This window comes from Sciurus vulgaris, assembly GCF_902686455.1.
Source record: "Sciurus vulgaris genome assembly, chromosome: 4".
NCBI lineage: Eukaryota > Metazoa > Chordata > Mammalia > Rodentia > Sciuridae > Sciurus > Sciurus vulgaris.
The window spans coordinates 33,505,901-33,518,570 of NC_136464.1; positions in this window are offsets into that span (position 1 = coordinate 33,505,901).

Sequence of the window (12,670 nt, forward strand, 5' to 3'; positions counted from 1 at the left end):
TAGTTCTGCTTTAATGAAACGATGTTTTCTTTATGTCTGGCTATTCTGGGGGCTTATCTGAGGAAATGAATGAGTCCCAAATAACGGATGGGGAGCTTTACCAGTTGTCCTTATAATATTCCTCAATAAATCCATCTCTAGGCTAGTCACTGCTGTCACAACCACTGTCCTTTGTGAAGGGAAGCAACCTCGGGGACATGGGCAGTGGCAGCAGTGGGAGCTCAGGGAAATGGCCAGTGCTTCATCATCACAAGAGAGACACTGGGAACCCTGGCTGTTGTCAAGATCTGAGGTCACCATAGATGATCTCCTGGTGACTGATCCCTGATGAAGTAAGTCGTTGGCTCAGTGGTGGCCTCATTCCTCCTGAAGCTGAGATGAAGTGTTTGCTGAGAGGAGTGGGCCGGGCTCGCCAGCCAACCTACCTTCCTCCAAAAGAGCAACGCTGTTGGCTCTTAAGCAAATTTCGTACTTCATGCCCTTTATTAATAAAGGGTTATGGTTGAAAACCTTTACTGATGCAGGGACTGTTGCACCAGGGATTGAACTTGGGCACTCTGCCACCGAGCCCCATCCCCGACCCTATTTTGTATTTTATGTAGAGACAGGGTCTCACTGAGTTGCTTAGCATCTTGCTTTTTGCAGTCTGGCTTTGAACTTGAAATCCTCCTGTCTTATCCTCCACAGCCTCTGGCATGACAGGCATGTGCCACTGACACTGGCCAAGGGACTCTTTAAACACCTGAGCCAGTCGACTCGCGAAAAGGAAGGTTTATGTTTGTTCACAGTTTTAGAGGTTTCTTCCGGGATCAGTTGGTCCTGTTGGTTTTGGACCTGTGGCATGGCAGCACATCACGGTGGGGAGTGTGTTGCCCAACTGTTCATCTCAGGGCAGGAAGCAAAAGAAAGAGGAGGAGTCCCCAACCCCACTATCCCCTAAGCGTGTGCTCTTTTGGATGTAAGACCTCCTGCTAGGCCCCACCTCTTCCACCACCTATTGACACCTCGGGTAGGGGACCAGATCTTTACCACATGGGCCTTTGGGGGACATTTCAGATCCAAACTACACCAGGAACTAATTAGATTACCCTAATTGTGGGGAGTTTCCACGTCCCGCATGGATGAGGGGAAGAGTTTCTGTTGGTGCTGGCAATCAATTAATTACTAATAAACTTATCTAATCAATAAACACAAGAGCCCAAACTCTTTTCAAACGGAGGGGATGTGATGGATCGGGCCATACCAGATCTGGCCTCCAACGAGATGGAGAAGCCCACCTTTCCTTGATTTATAGTTGTACAGGTAGGAGGGGACCAACACCGGGAAGGGGCTTCTTCAAGGAACAGGATGGGGTGGAGTTAGGGAAGCCATTTGATTAGGGAATTAGCATATCAGATGGTGAGTCACCCCTGTACAGGGCCACTTGCTCCCTGGCAGTCCGAAACGGTCTCTCATGACTGCCAGTTCCTGGAAGTCAGCCCTCTGTGTCCCGTGGCTCAGCCAAGCCTGATTCTGCTAACCACAGATGGCTCCCCACACCAAACCCTAATAATGACTTTGGTCAGCTACACTTAGGTTCTCATACCACAGATCTGTGAGTCAAGGACACGTGAGCGGCTCTACTGCCACAAAATCCAGAGCTGGAACTTTTCAGGTGAAAAATCACTTGATGCTGAAGCTCACGTTCTCACTCTCCATCTTTTGCCGTTAACGAGTCCTTGAACCATGTCTATTTCTGAGCTCATAAAAGGCAAGGTGACTTAAACTGAGCAATTCTGAGAAATCAACACGAAACAAGAACTGAAAAGGGCAAGTTTGATTCATTTGTAAATACATTAACAGCTGTGACTTGGATGATGGGAAGCGGGTGAATGGGTAATAGGTTCTTAGGACTTTCTTCAGTCTCTTTCCTGAGCTAATGTGTCATTCGAATGTCTGACACTTATTTTGCTCAGCCAAATACCAAGAGCTCACGTGACCACTGTTACAAGTAAACAGCCTCTGCAGCTGATCCATTTCTTGGTGGAATGAAAGAGAATGTCAGTAATACCAGCCCTAAGTGCATTCTGTGTTATATGGCTAAGAGTCCCTCTTTTTTCCTCCAGTCTTTCTTTTATGAAACTACTTCCTGCCAAGAGCAATGTAGAGTTTTGCCTGTTCTGTTTCATGCTTATGGTGGTTATCTGATTCTCTTCATTCAGGCAGACACTAAAATGAACCCTGAATGGAAGGAACAGACGGAAGCTTCTTCAATCTGACCTGCGACCTTCCTTAATGACGAAGCTTTCAGATAATTTCCTAAAGTAGAAAACCCTCAGCCCAGAGTCATGCAGACGTTAATCAGACTGTCCTTTCTGACTCTTCTTCTGCTTGAATTTGTTACACCTTTAGTGAGGTTTTGTTACCTGTCAAAATTAGGCCACCTCCCTCCTCCAGACTAGCTTTTCTGATTGCCCAACATTTCTTGGATGCCACTCTCCTCTGTGCCCACACTCAGGGGACACCTCCCTGTAGGCATGCATCACGCAAGACACTGAAGTCTTGTGTCCGTCAGGGAATGCAGCCTTCATAAGGGCCGATCCTCTGTCTTTTCCAGCTCTGTCCCCTCAGCACCCAGTTCATTGCCTCACAAATGACGGAGTCAGTGTTTTGGTGGATGCATCCAGAGGTGACTGCTTCACTGCTGGTGACTGTCTCACACAAGGCCCCAAAAAATGACTATTGGGAGAACAGCCCCGACCATAGGGTTGTAGGGGTTCTTATACCAAAAATCACATCAATCATAAGTGTCTGTTGCTATGATTTTAAATTACAAACTAACATCATGAGATCACCGACGGGGGGAAGTGGGTCACCTAGGTACAAACTAAAGAATGGTTACTAACATCCACACAATTACCATTTACATGGTACATTGTTTAGGAGCAATAGGAATCAAAAGAGCAATTTTTTATTACATAAGAACTGTCATTTTGTATAGTTAAACATGTCACACCAAGTAACTGATGATGGGCACAGAGGTAGGGTGTTCCCATGGGAGAAACTTATTCCCTACATGACATGGAGTCTCAGAGCACAATGGAGTCTGTTTAGTCATTTCCCTCAGAGTCTGGCCTGTAACATTCTCATGGAGCCAGCTCTGTCAGCCCATCACAGTGGCTACTCTGTACAGAACAATCTTACCCCACCTTAAGGACATCTGCTTCCCTTTTGGGTTCCGTATTTTTCCTTTGGTCCTACGCAGCCAGCGTATTTCTAACTGCCCTGCAGGCTTTTCCTTATCCTGACACCCTCACCACCAGGACTTGTCAGTTCCTCCCAGCCAAACCCCAGGGCCTCTGCTTGACCCTCATCCATCTCATCCATGGCGTTTCCCTCATGGTGCACCCGAGTCTTCTCGACCAGCTGCTCTGGGTTGTAGGATTTGAACACTCCAGGTCACTTCCTGCTTCTTTCACGGCTGGGTCTCTGGGTGTCTGCCAGAGTCAAGGGTGAGACCCTCCTCAGATGAGACCTTTCTTTGCTTATAAAACAACATGACTAAAGTTTTGGGAAACCAAAGAAAAAAAGGCTTTTATAAAATTTTTTATTAAATTTATTTTTACAGACTGCATTTTGATTCGTTGTACAAAAATGGGGTACAACTTTTCATTTCTATAGTTGTACATGATGTAGATTCATACCATTCATGTAATCATACATGTGCCTAGGGTAATAATGTCTGTTTCATTCTACTATCTTTCCATCCCACATCCCATTCCACCCCATTTTCCTCTACACTATCCAAACTTCCTTCATTCTTCTTTTCCCCCCTGCCACTCCCCCGTGTTATATATTGTCATCCACTTATCAGAGAAAACATTTGGCTTTTGGTTTTTTGGGCTTGACCTATTTCATTTTCCAACTTCATTCATTTACCAGCAAATGCCATAATTTTATTCTTCTTTATATGGCTGAGTAATATTCCATTGTGTATATATACCACAGTTTCTTTATCCATTCATCAATTGAAGGGCATCTAGGTTGGTTCCACAATCTACCTATTGTGAATTGAGCTGCTATGAACAATTGATGTGGCTGTATCTCTGTAGTATGCTGATTTTAAGTCCTTTGGGTATAGGCCAAGGAGTGGGATAGCTGGGTCAAATGATGGGTCCATTCCAAGTTTTCTGGGGAATCTCCACACTGCTTTCCAGAGTGGCTGCACCAATTTGCAACTCCACCAGCAATGTATGAGTGTGCCTTAAAAAAAGGCTTTTTAAAAAAGATTTTCTTCCCTTTTATTCTCTGTTGAAGACATCTCTAAACATCATCTAACTTTGACCTGCATTGGATTTGTTCTTGTGGGGTGTTGTTTCCTCCAACTCTCTGACCTCTTCTGAGTTTTCCCAGGTTGAAGGTGGAGGCCCCAAGAGTGTGCCCTCCTCCAGAGCCACACTCTTTTTAGTTGGGGTCAGGAAGTCACTCTGGGAGTACACCTGAGCAGAGACCTGAGTGAAGCATGGGAGCCGTGGTGGGGAAAGAACATTCCAGGCAGAGGTAGCAGTGAGCGCAAAGCCCCTGAGGCTGGTGTGCCCCAGGCATGGGAGGAAGGCTAGCATGCATAGAGCAGACACCACGGACGGAGAGGGGTTGGAGATGCTTGTGGAGAGGGACTCAGGGTCCTGGTATTGCTTTGAAGAGTGTGCTGTCCCCATCTGCCTTCAGACAGAATGGGGATCACCCCGAACCTGTAGATTGCTTTTGGTAATAAGGCCATTTTGGCAATATTAAGAACATGGAAGATTTCTGAGATCTTCTTCAATTATTTCTGTCTTTAGTATTCTAGATTTTTCATTGTAGAGGTCTTTTGCCTCCTTGCTTAGATTTATTCCCAAGTATTTTTTTGAGGGTATTATCACAAAAATAATTGTATGTTAGTTATATGTGAATATTTCACAACTGATTAAAACAAAATTAAAAAATTAAAAAATACATTATGAGGCAAAAAAAGTTATTGAAATGACATCATCTTATGTCTATGGATCATAAGAGAAGCATCTACACAAGATGCATTTACCACCTTGCAAGACGATATTTGTATTGCCAGGTAGAAATTTGATTGTTTATCTCTAGATTTGTGCCTATGCCATCGGACCAGTTACAAGAACTTTCACTGGAATTAGTTGTCTGGGTACCTTTCAAGTGTGTTTTCTCTTTGGATATATCACTATATTAAAATTAACAAATACAGTCTTTACCTACTCACTAATTTCTGTTGTGCTATATGTAGTTTAAGGAGAGCTATAACACAGAATAGTTCTGAAATACCCACAAATACCAGGATATAAATAGAAATAGGTAACAATCACTGCTTCCCTTTATTCACTGTCAATAATTTGGTTTCTATTATCCGGATTGTTGTCTTAAACAAATTCATATTGGATAATGGGTTGAAACTTTGGTGGTACCTAACCCCCACCTGCATGTCTTATGACCTATTTGGTGCTTGCTAGGACAAGGAATTCACTTGATGACTGATTGTCATCTTACATTTCAAAAAGTCTCTTCACATTTTTTAAGCTTTTATAAAAATCTAAATGAATGCAGAAATCAAGTGAAAAATTGGCTTTTAGCCTGACAGTCATAATAGTCTATTTTGCAGATGCACCTATCCCAAAAGAATTTTCTTATTCCTAATAAATTTACCTTTAAAATCAATATTTGAGCTAAATTATGGTCAAATTTGGAAACATAGGAAAGCTCAAAGCTCTGTGTAGCAATGTGCTAAAATTCCACAAGATGGCATGCAGTCCCTTACAAAAGCAGAACTTCAAATCTGAGTGGGTAAGACTTTTCAGAAAGCAGATTTGCTTTTTGCTTCATTGAAAGGAGGAAATAGGTCTTTCTCATCTTATTCTTTACAAATGCTTGCAGTTTGAAAAGCTTGTTTTCTTTTGATGCAAAATGTGAAAAATAAACTTGCTCTTGGTAACTTGTATTCATTTGTTTTAGTTTTTCTTCTGGAGCAATGTGAACAATTTTTTTCTTACCTGTAATCTTCAAATATCTGGACTGCATTTCTCTTTCTTTCCCTATATTCTCACTATACACCTGCAGACAGTTATTAGTTTTTTCAGGGTATAAAAGGGTTTTATGAATCTTAATTCTCCTGTTCTTTCCTATATCAGTGCTTAATGACCTCAAGTATTTGCATACAGCCCCTCTGAGTGGATTGCTGTTAATTACAGTGTATAATGCTTTATTTAAAAGAGTGGTCTCTTTTCATGTGTGTTTTTTTTTTTCTCCTTGCCAAAAGCTTCTGGGTTACAGAATAGTGTAAATATGCAGGGCATGTGAACGGGCATTTGGAAGACCATTTGTGAATAAGTCAGGATGAAACAGTTAATTCAGGTTTAATGTGGTACTCTTGATTTGATTTCTTCAGAGCTTTTATAAGTTGACATAGATCTCAAGGATGGTGTTACAGTGCATGCTTTATTGTTCTTAAAATGATTTCTTTTTTTTTTTTTTTTTTTTTTTTGCGGTGCTGGGGATTGAACTCAGGGCCTTATGCTTGCGAGGCGTGTACTCTACCAACTGAGCTATCTCCCCAGCCTAAAATGATTTCTTCCTATGGGCATACTTCTTTGTTTCTAATAGGTTATACTTGACAATAGAATGCATTTTGACTCATTGTACACAAGTGGAGCATAACTTCTCATTCCTCTGGCTTAACATGGCACAGAGTCACACTGCTAGTGTAATCATACATGTATATAGGGTAATAATGTCTGTCTCATTCTACCATCTTTCCCATCCCCACTGCCCCACCCCTCCCCTCATTCCCCTCTGCATAATTCAAAGTTTCTTCATTCTTCCCTACCCCATCTCCCCCCAACTATGGATAAGCATCTGCTTATCACAGAAAACATTTGACCTTTGGTATTTTGGGATTGGCTTATTTCACTTAGCACGATATTCTTTGGTTCCATCCATTTACCTGCAAATGCCATAATTTCTTTAAGCCTCAGTAATATTCCATTGTGTATATGTACCACAGTTTCTTTATCCATTCATCTGTTGAAGGGCATAATAGATTGGTTCCATAGTTTAGCTATTGTGTGTAGAGCTGCTGTAAACATTGATGTGGCTGCATCACTGTAATATGCTGATTTTAAGTCCTTTGAGTATAAATTGAGGATTTGGGATAGCTGTGTCAAATAGTGGTTCCATTCCAAGTTTTCTGAGGAATCTCCATACTGCTTTCCACAGTGGTTGCACCAATTTGCAGCCCCACCAGGAATGTATGAGTGTACCTTTTTCCTCACATTCTTGCCAACACTTACTATTGCTTGTATTCTTGATAATTGCCATTCTGACTGGAGTGAGATGAAATCTTAGAGTAGTTAGGTTTGCATTTTTCTAATTGCTAGAGATGATGGACATTTGTTGATATGTTTATTGATATTGATTGTGTTTCTTCTTCTGTGAAGTGTCTGTTCGGTTTCTTTGCCTATTTATTAATTGGGGTATTTGTTTTTTTGGTGTTAAGTTTTTTCAGTTCTTAATGTATCCTGGAGATTAGTGCTCTATCTAAGGTGCATGTGGTAAAGATTTTCTCCCAAATCTGTAGGTTCTCTCTTCATGTTAATCGTTTCCTTTGCTGAGAAGAAGCTTTTTAATTTGAATCCATTCAATTTATTGATCCTTGATTTAACTTCTTGTACTTTAGAAATCTTGTTAAGGAAGTCAGTTCCTAAGCTGACACAGTGAAGATTTGGGCCTCCTTCTCCTTCTATTAGGCACAGGGTGTCTGTTCTAGTGCATAAGTCTTTGATCGACTTTGAGTTGATTTTTGTGCAGGGTGAGAGATAGAGGTTTAATTTTATTTTGTTACATGTGGATTTCCAGTTTTCATAGCACCATTTGTTGAATAGGCTCTTTTCTCCAATGTATGTTTTTGGCACCTTTTTCTAGTATGAGATAAATGTATTTATGTGGGTTTGTTTCTGTGTCTTCTATTCAGTACCATTGGTCTACATGTCTATTTTGGTGCCAATACCATGCTGTTTTTCTTACTATTGCTCTGTAGTATCGTTTAAGGTCTGGTGTTCTGATGTCTCCTGTTTCACTCTTCTTGCTAAGGATTGCTTTGACTATGTTGATCTCTTATTTTTGCAAATTAATTTCATGATTGCTTTTTCTAGTTCTGTGAAGAATGTCATTGGGATTTTAATAGGGATTGCACTGTATTTGTGTAATGCTTTTGATAGTATGGCCATTTTGACAATGTTAACTCTACCTATCCAGGAGCATGGGAGATCTTTCCAGCTTCTAAGATCATCTTCAATTTCTTTCTTTAGTATTCTATAGTTTTCATTGTAGAGACCTGTTACCTTTTTTGTTAGATTGATTCCCAAGTATTTTTTTTTTGAGACTATTATGAATGGGGGAGTATTCCTAATTTCTCTTGCAGTGGATTCATCACTTATGTATAGGAATGCATTTGATTTATGGGTATTGATTTTATATCCTGCTATTTTGCTGAATTCATTTATGAGTTGTAGAAGTTTTCTGGCAGAATTTCTGGGCTCTTCTAAATATAGAATCATGTCATGTGCAAATAGTGATAGTTTGAGGTCTTCTTTACCTACTTGTATACCTTTTATTTCTTTCTTCTAATTGCTCTGACTAGAATTTCAAGGACTATGTTGAATAGAAGTGGTGAAAGAGGGCATCCCTGTCTTGTTCCATTTTTTAGAGAGAATACTTTCAATTTTTCTCCATTTAGATGATGTTGGCCATGGGCTTAGCATAGATAGCTTTTACAATGTTGAGGTATGTTCCTACTATGCCTCATTTTTCTAGTATTTTGAACATGAAGGGCTGTTGTATTTTGTCAAATACTTTTTCTGCACCTATTGAGATGATCATGTGATTTTTGTCTTTAAGTCTATTGATGTGATGTATTATGCTTCTGATTTCCATATGTTTAACCAACCTTGCATTCCTGGGATGAACTCCAGTTTCTTGTGGTGCATTATCTTTTTAATATGATTTTTTAAAATTGTAAACAAATGGGATACATATTGTTTCTCTGTTTGTACATGGTGTAAAGGCATACCATTTGTGTACTCATAAGTTTATATAGGGTAATGTTGTTTGATTCATTATGCTATTTTTTCCCTTCCCCCTACCCCTCCCACTCCTCTTTTCCCTCTATACAGTCCTTCCTTCCTCCATTCTTGCCCTCCTCCCTAATCCTAACTCTAAACCTAACACTAACCCCTCCCACCCCCCATTATGTGTCATCATCCACTTATTAGCGAGATCATTCGTCCTTTGGTTTTTTGAGATTGGCTTATCTCACTTAGCATGATATTCTCCAATTTCATCCATTTGCCTGCAAATGACATAATTTTATCATTCTTAATGGCTGAGTAATATTCCATTATATATATATACAACAGTTTCTTTATCCATTCATCAATTGAAGGACATCTAGGTTGCTTCCACAATCTGGCTATTGTGAATTGAGCAGCTGTGAACATTGATGTGGCTATATCTCTGTAGTACGCTGGTTTTAAGTCCTTTGGGTATAGGCCAAGGAGTGGGATAGCTGGGTCAAATGGTGGATTCATTCCAAGTATTCTAAGGAATCTCCACACTGCTTTCCAGAGTGGCTGCACTAATTTGCAACCCCACCAGCAATGTATGAGTGTACCTTTCTCCCCACATCCTCTCCAACACTTATTGTTGCTTGTATTCTTGATAATTGTCATTCTAATTGGGGTGAGATGGAATCTTAGTGTAGTTTTGATTTGCATTTCTGTTATTACTAGAGATGTTGAACATTTTTCCATATGTTTGTTGATTGCTTGTACATCTTCTTCTGTGAAGTGTCTGTTCATTTCCTTAGCCCATTTGTCAATTGGATTATTTGCATTCTTGGTGTAGAGTTTTTTGAGTTCTTTATAGATTCTGGAGATTAGTGCTCTATCTGAAGTATGATTGGTAAAGATTTTCTCCCACTCTGTAGGCTCTTTCCTTGCATTGCTGATAGTTTCCTTTGCTGAGAGAAAGCGTTTTAGTTTGAGTCTATCCCAGTTATTGATTCTTGCGTTTATTTCTTGTGCTATGGGAGTCCTGTTGAGGAAGTCTGGTCCTAAGCCGACATGTTGAAGATCTGGACCTACTTTTTCTTCTATAATCTGCAGGGTCTCTGGTCTGATTCTGAGGTCCTTAATCCATTTTGATTTTAGTTTCATGCATGTTGAGAGATATGGGTTTAGTTTCATTCTGTTGCATATGGATTTCCAATTCTCCCAGCACCATTTGTTGAAGAGGCTATCTTTTCTCCATTGCATATTTTTGGCACCTTTGTCTAGTATGAGAAAATTGTATTTATTTGGGTTTGTGTCCCTGTCCGCTATTCTGTACCATTGATCTACCTTTCTATTTGGTACCAATACCATGCCGTTTTTGTTACTATTGCTTTGTAATAGAGTTGAAGATATGGTATTGCGATACCCCCTGCTTCACTCTTTCTGCTAAGGATTGCTTTAGCTATTCTGGGTTTCTTATTCTTCCAGATGAATTTCATAATTGCTTGCTCTATTTCTGTAAGGTATGTCATTGGGATTTTAATTGGAATTGCATTGAATCTGTATGACACTTTTGGTAGTATGGCCATTTGGACAATATTAATTCTTCCTATCCAAGAACATGGGAGATCTTTCCATCTTCTAAGGTTTTCGTTAATTTCTTTCTTTAGTGTTCTGTAGTTCTCATTGTAGAGGTCTTTTACCTCTTTTGTGAGATTGATTCCCAAGTATTTTATTTTTTTTGAGGCTATTGTGAATGGGGTAGTTTTCCTAATTATTGTTTCCAAAGATTCATCACTTATGTATGAAAATGCATTGGATTTATGTGCCTTGATCTTATATTCCACTACTTTACTGAATTCACCTATGAGTTCTAAAAGTTTTCTGGTGGAATTTCCTGGTTCCTCTAAGTATATAATCATATCATCAGCAAATAGGGATAGTGTGAGTTCTTCTTTTCCTATTCGTATCCCTTTAATTTCTTTGGTCTGTCTAATTGCTCTGGCTAGAGTTTCAAGGACGACATTGAATAGAAGTGGTCAAAGAGGGCATTCCTGCCTTGTTCAGTTTTTAGGGGGAATGCTTTCAGTTTTTCACCATTTAGAATGATATTAGCCATGGGCTGAGCGTAGATGGCCTTTACAATGTTAAGGAATGTTCCCACTATCCCTATTTTTTCTAGTGTTTTGAGCACGAAGGGGTGCTGTATTTTATTGAATGCTTTTTCTGCATCTATTGAAATAATCATGTGATTCTTGACTTTAAGTCTATTGATATGGTGAATTACATTTATTGATTTCCTGATGTTGAACCAACCTTGCATCCCTGGGATGAAACCCACTTGATCATGGTGCACTGTCTTTTTAATATGTTTTTGTGTGCAATTTGCTAAAATTTTGTTGAGAATTTTTGCGTTGATATTCATTAAGGATATTGGTCTGAAATTTTCTTTCCTCGATGTGTCTCTGTCTGATTTAGGTATCAGGGTGATATTGGCTTCATAGAATGAGTTTGGGAGGGTTCCCTCCTCTTGTATTTTATGGAATACTTTGAGAAGTATTGGAATGAGCTCTTCTTTAAAGGTTTTGTAGAACTTGGCTGAGAACCCATCTGGTCCCGGACATTTATTTGTTGGTAGGCTGTTGATGACTTCGTCTATTTCCTTACTTGAAATTGGTCTATTTAAATTGTGTATGTCCTCCTCGTTCAGTTTAGGCAATTCATATGTCTCTAGAAACCTGTTGATGTCTTTGAAATTTTCTATTTTGTTGGAGTATAGATTTTCAAAATAGCTTCTAATTATGTTTCGTATTTCAATCGTGTCTGTTGTGATATTACCTTGTTCATTCCAAATTTTAGTGATTTGGGTTTTCTCTCGTCTTCTCTTTGTTAGTGTGGCTAAAGGTTTATCAATTTTGTTTAGTTTTTCGAAGAACCAACTATTTATTTTGTCAATTTTTTGTATTGTTTCTTTTGTTTCAATTTTGTTGATTTCAGTTCTGAGTTTAACTATTTCCTGTCTTCTACTACTTTTGGTGCTGGTCTGTTCTTCTTTTTCTAGGGCTTTGAGCTGTAGTTTTAGGTCGTTTATTTGTTGAGTTTTACTTCTTTTATTGAATGCGCTCCATGAAATAAATTTTCCTCTAAATACTGCTTTCATAGTGTCCCAAAGATTTTGATATGATGTTTCTTTGTTCTCATTTACCTCTAAGAATTTTTTAATTTCCTTCCTAGTATCTTCTGTTATGCATTCATCATATAATAGCATATTGTTTAATCTCCAGGTGTTGGAGTAGTTTCTGTTTTTTTCTCTTTCATTTATTTCTAACTTCAATCCATTATGATCTGATAGAATACAAGGTAGTGTATCTATCTTCTTGTATTTGCTAACATTAGCTTTGTGGGATAATATGTGTTCTATTTTAGAGAAGGATCCATGTGCCGCTGAGAAGAAAGTGTATTCCCTCTTGGTTGGATGCTATACTCTATAAATGTCTGTTAAGTCTAAATTATTGATTGTGATATTGAGATCTATGGTTTCTTTGTTCAATTTTTGTCTGGAAGATCTGTCCAGTGGTGAGAGA